Source organism: Nannospalax galili, unplaced genomic scaffold, assembly GCF_000622305.1.
Source record: "Nannospalax galili isolate Female #2095 unplaced genomic scaffold, S.galili_v1.0 scaffold284, whole genome shotgun sequence".
In the NCBI taxonomy this organism is placed as follows: Eukaryota; Metazoa; Chordata; class Mammalia; order Rodentia; family Spalacidae; genus Nannospalax; species Nannospalax galili.
The window spans coordinates 7,003,854-7,009,598 of NW_008354281.1; positions in this window are offsets into that span (position 1 = coordinate 7,003,854).

Consider the following 5,745-nt stretch of genomic DNA (forward strand, 5'->3'; position numbering starts at 1 on the left):
TTGTTCCTAGATTTTTGCTACAAAGAAAAAACTGCTGTAAACATGATTGTAAAAGTCCTTCTGTTGGGCTAGAGAGGTGGCTCAGGGACTGAGAACCCTTCCAGAGGACCCGGGTTTGATGCCCAGCACACACATAGAAGCTCTGTTGCTGTCTTCTGGTTTTCTAAGTACTATACACACAGACCTACTGGCATACATGCAAGCAATCAAAAATTTGTACAAATAAAAATAAATCATTTTTTTAAAGTCCTGTGGACACATATACTCAGCTCTCTTTTATGTATACCTAAGACTGGAGCAAACTGCATTTTAAAGAATATGTCAAGGTAGGCATGGTGGCACGTGACTGTAATATCCTCACTATGGAAATAGAAGCAGAGTGATCATGGGGATAAGGCCAGCCTGTGCTACATAATGAGTTTGAGGCCATCTTGGAAGAGAAATGATGGATGGATGGATGGATGGACAGATGGTAGATAGATAGACTTTTGCCTAATAATTGTAAGAGCATAATGTTAGAATTCAACTGCTGCTCTGGCAACAATACCTTGTAGCAGTCCCCCCTCCCCACCCCAGTTTCACAGATACCCACAGGCCCACACATTCTACTGACACATTGTCTGAGTCCCTAGCATCAAAGTATCACACATCTTGCTCCCCACCCTCTTCCCTGCCTCCTGCCTGGGAATCAGAGAGAGCTTGGTTGAAGGCTTCCCCTATGAAACCTCCCCCATTGTCAGAAAGGTTTAAGAATAGACTCCCACTTCTGTCATGCGGGCCCTGATTTCCTCTCTTCAGAGCCTCCCCCATGCTGTCTCTCTCTGGACTGGTGTAAATCTCTTCAGGGCCCCCACCCTGCTGTTGTCTGTCTGTCTATCCATGGTGCTAAATAAACCTTGTGGTCTCAAGGAACAGTGAAAGGACTGGACAGTGTGCTTGGTCAATCATAGCTCATCTAAATCTTACCTGATAATTGGGAAGACCATTGACTACCTAGTTGGCTTTACACAGAATCTCTGTGACAGGTAGTTTTGGAACCCCAGGGGAGGTGCCCATGGAAGGTAGGTCTCTGTTTTCCCTCGGAAGGTGGGAAACAGGGCTCTTGTCTTCTCCCTTTACATTTGCCTTTCAAAGTGATGACTTCTTGGGCCTAGAGAGACATTTCCAGGTTACAAAGCTAACAAAGTGCCAATACAGTCTCCAAAAGGATTTATATACTTTTCTAAGAAGAAAGCATCTATAATTTTGAGTTTTCTAAAGTAAATGCTCAAAGAAACAGAAAGGGGGGGAAGAGAAGTCTTATTTTCTTTTCTGTCCTGGAAATTTGAATCCTCCAGCTTCAGCCTCCCAAGTGCTAGTGTTACAGATGTTCACTGCCATACCCAACTCTTGTTCTCAACAAGAATCAAGCTTTATTTCTAATTTGTACTTGTCCTTACAATCTACAATAATTTTTTATTCATTTATATTTTTGTAGTGCTGGAGTCCAGGGCATCAAGCACATGCAGCCACACTGCAGCCCACTATGAATATTTCTTTCTTTATATGAAATCTTTTTAAAAATATTTTATTATTTTTATTTTATGAGTATATTGCTTTCATGTATGTGAGTGCACCTGTGTCATGAAATGCTGTGGAAGTCAGAAGAGAGCTTCAGATTTCCCTGGAACTGGAGTTAAGGATGGTTCGTAGCTGCCATGTGGGTGCTGGGAATCAAACCCGGGTCCTCTGCAAGATCAATCAGTGCTCTTAACTGCTGAGCCATCTCTCCAGCCCCAATATTTCTTTCTTAAAAAAAAATTTTAATGCATTTTTATTCTGAGCGTATTCATGTTTTGCCTACATGTACCTAAGTATACCGTGTGTGTGCAATATCTGCAGAAGTCAGAAGAGGGCATCAGATTCCCTGGAACTGGAGTTAAGAACAGTTGTTAGTTGCCATGTGGGTGCTGAGAATCGAACCTGGATTCTCTTCAAGAACAGGCAGTGCTCTTAACTGCTGAGCCATCTCTCCAACTGCTATGAATGTTACTTAGTATGATGCCCATAAAAGAAATCCCTGTGGGTCCCAGCTTTCAACCTGGAGCCATGGGCTTTGGCTCAGGGGAAGGACAGAGCCAAAACTTCAACCTCTGAGGCCTTCGGCTCACACTACTGTGACCATACTTAGCATTTCTCTTCCAACACAACCCTTTCTACTTCTGACTCATGTTTATTCATCAGGAAGCAGCTCCTAGGAAACCACCCATCCCTTCTTCCCACTGCGACTACAAGGCACTGATTTTTGTTGGGGTCTCTGCAATCCTTCACAAGCCCCAGCAAAGTCCTTAACTGATTCCTTACCTCTGAAGGCACCCAGGGTCATGGAGGACACAGAGCTGCCTCTGTGGTGGGCACTGTCTTGGTCACTCATTAGCTCTGAGCATGGCCATGACCTGCACCTCTTTGCTAAGCTGACTCCCCTGTTGTTCTGTCTGAAGAGACAGCTGTAAATGGCTCCATTCAATCTCTGCAGTTTCTTTCTCTCAAAAATGCTACCAATTTCCAAATGTTTTAAACTGCAATTGGGTGGCTTCCCTTTCTAATTAACTCAAGTGGCTTCTTCCTGATAATGGTGCCTATAATTACACCACTTAACTCCCAGAGGACTGTTTAAAATTGGAGGATGGATGGACAAGGTGACCTTTTTACCACCCTTATTTTTCCGGGATTGGTTCTGGGGAAAAGAAAGACATTGTCCTTCACATGCACTACAGTACCCATGGCTCAGAAGGACAGACTGTGACCCACCTGTGTTCCCTTCCTTCACTTCAGCCCCATGCAGAGCAGCTGTGTCAGTGAGTTCAGGGCCAGTGAACATGTGTTAGGTAATGTATGACACCATAGAAGGAGAGAGATGGTGATACTGTCATTATTTAAAATCACTTCCACCCACCAGGCTGAGTCACTGGAACGTCACTACTGGGGATTTTTACATCAGTCTCAAAAATATCCCTGCACAAAGGTTTTTCTCTCTGGGCGGCACGCCTGCCGCCTCCTCAGAGGAAGATGCTGGTAGCTTCCACAGAAAGCACTCCCTTTGCATTGCCCTGACCACATGATGCAGCTCACTTGTGCAACACTTGACCTGTCCAACCTAAGCTCCATACTTTCCAAGCAACAAAGTGAAGACTCTGGGAGGCTGAGGACTTGACCCCAGCTAAAGAGAGAAGCCTGGGCTAGAATCCAGATTTCTTGCCTCCTGGCCTCCCCGTGAACTGACAGCTGAGAGAAAAGGAACTTGGGTATGAAAATAAAGACCTCTCCAAAATGTACCAGCAACAAACAGAGCAAATAACACTTGGCTGAAATGAATTGGCTATATTATTTTCACTTGCAGATTTCAGAACAAACTAGAACTCCCCTCCCCCCTTCTTTTTTTCAGATAGTGAGTAATAATCTCTCCTGTCTCCTCAGAGTCCAGAATGAGAGCTTTACTATGAAGGCTTTGCTGGTTTCCAGCACATCAGTTATAGCCCAGAAGGAAAAGACATTTGCCACACAGTTGGGTGGGGATGCCCAGTGGTTAAGCACACAACTTCATGGGCCAGGTAGACTGGAGGAAGATCCCCCATGTGATTGTGGGCTGGTAGCTGACTCCATCTGCAGTTTTCCACCATCATGATCAGCACAGAGTTGTTCTGAGGATTGAGATGTTGTCTAGAGAGCTTAGCTCAGGGGCTGACACTTAACAAACCCACTGCAAGTGTCATTGGGAATTTATAATAATTACCTCCTGTCACACAGCTGGTATAGGTTAGATAATGCAAGCAATGGATCTGGTCTCACTTTTAAAGAATTTTCTGTAGTGGCTTTTTTGAGATTGAAACAGAGCCTTGTGTTTGTATGTGCTCTGATACTGCAGCCACCGCACATACCCAGCCCTAAGCTTTGTCTTTTTCTTTCTTTCTTTCTTTCTTTCTTTCTTTCTTTCTTTCTTTCTTTCTTTCTTTCTTTCTTTCTTTTTTTTTTTTTTTTGTCTTTTTGAGACAGGGTCTCCAGCTCCTGGAACTCTCTATGTAGACCAGGCTGGCCTCAAACACACAGAGATTCGCCTGCCTTTGCCTCCCACATGCTGGGATTAAAGGTGTGTGCCACCATGGCCGGCTCCCTGAGCATTTTTAAAAACACTATATTCAGGGCTGGAGAGATGGCTCAGCAATTAAGAACAATTGTTGTTCTTTTAGAAGACCAGGGTTCAAATCCCAGCACCCACATGGCAGCTAACAATTGTCTGTAACTCCAGTTCCAGGGAATCTGACATCCTCTTCTGTCCTCCCGGGCACTGCATGACACGGGTGCACTTACCTACATGCAGGCAATACACTCATACACATAAAATAAAAATAATAAAATATTTTTAAAAAAACACTATATTCAGTCATGCTGTCACAGTAAATCTGTAGTGGAGAAAAGAAAAAAAAAATCTATTTTACATTTATCATATGGGTAACTAGAGCCCCCTACTGTCCAGAAAGCCCATCCGGCTTTTGTTATTTTGGTGTTTATTTGTTTGATTTTCTTTCATTCAATTTCCAAACAAACTCTTGGGTATCTTCTAGAAGGATCCTGGTGAAGCTCAGGAGGATTGGTTAAGCCATCAACCAGCATCATACCACTAAGAACATGAAAAAGCCTGCCTCTCTGTAGTTATGAGCATCTCTCCTAAGAGCAAGGTGTGCTCTTAGGTTGGAGTCCCTAAGTCACAGCCACCATCCTCCTCATGAAGAGGTGAGAATCCTCTTGCTGACCTCTGTACTGGAAGTAGCTGGGAAAGCTTTGGCACATAAACAGAACTACCCATGGCAGATATCACCTTACTCCACCCTGCCAGGAGCCACCCAGTCTGTACCCTTCAGAAGCGAGTTCTATTGACAGGATTTAAGCACAGGACACTAGCAAAGGTGGGGCAGAGATGTGCCATTTGCTCAGAAGTGGCTGACAGAGTTCAGACCAGCACTCCCATATCAACAAAAAGCCCAGGTGCACATGTATGGATATGTAGAGACTGTCAGAACACCACAACAGCAATAGACAGACACTGACAAAGCACCATCTTGCTGCTAAGCACATTATATAGAAGATTGCTTGATGTCTAGCGGGGTGTGGTGGTGCATGCCTTTAATCCCAGCACTTGGGAGGCAGAGGCAGGTGGATCTCTGTGAGTTTGAGGTCAGTGCTTGGTCTATCTAGTGAGTTCCAGGATAGCTGGGGCTACAGGGAGCCCCTGTCTGAAAAAAAAAAGAAAAAGGAATGCTTGATGTCTGTCTTCCGAATGGACAGAATAAGAATTGCTTCCAGACTGTAGGGTAAAGAAGCAGAGGATGGAAAGGACAGAGCTCTCTCTGGAACATCTGTGGCCTGGACCCCCTCCTGTCTTCTTTGAGATGCTTCTGTTTCTCAGCTGTTCAGCCCAGTATTACTCCTATTTTTAACACAGGTATCTCTAAATATTTTCCTGGCAGTGCCTGTTGTCCCACCTTAGCACCAGCACCAGACCCAGGTAGCCCTGAGGTCTCATTTGCCTTCTCTAAGCCTTGTTTTCCAGAAGGTCATCAGCATCCCTGATCTAAGCTGCCACCTTCCCTGTCCTCCTGATGTACCAGGACATGAACATCTTTTGTCCACAAGGAAAGACTCGAGTGCCTGCAGAATCAGGACTTTTTCTTCCTCCTCCTCCTCCTCCTCCTCCTCCTCCTCTTCCTC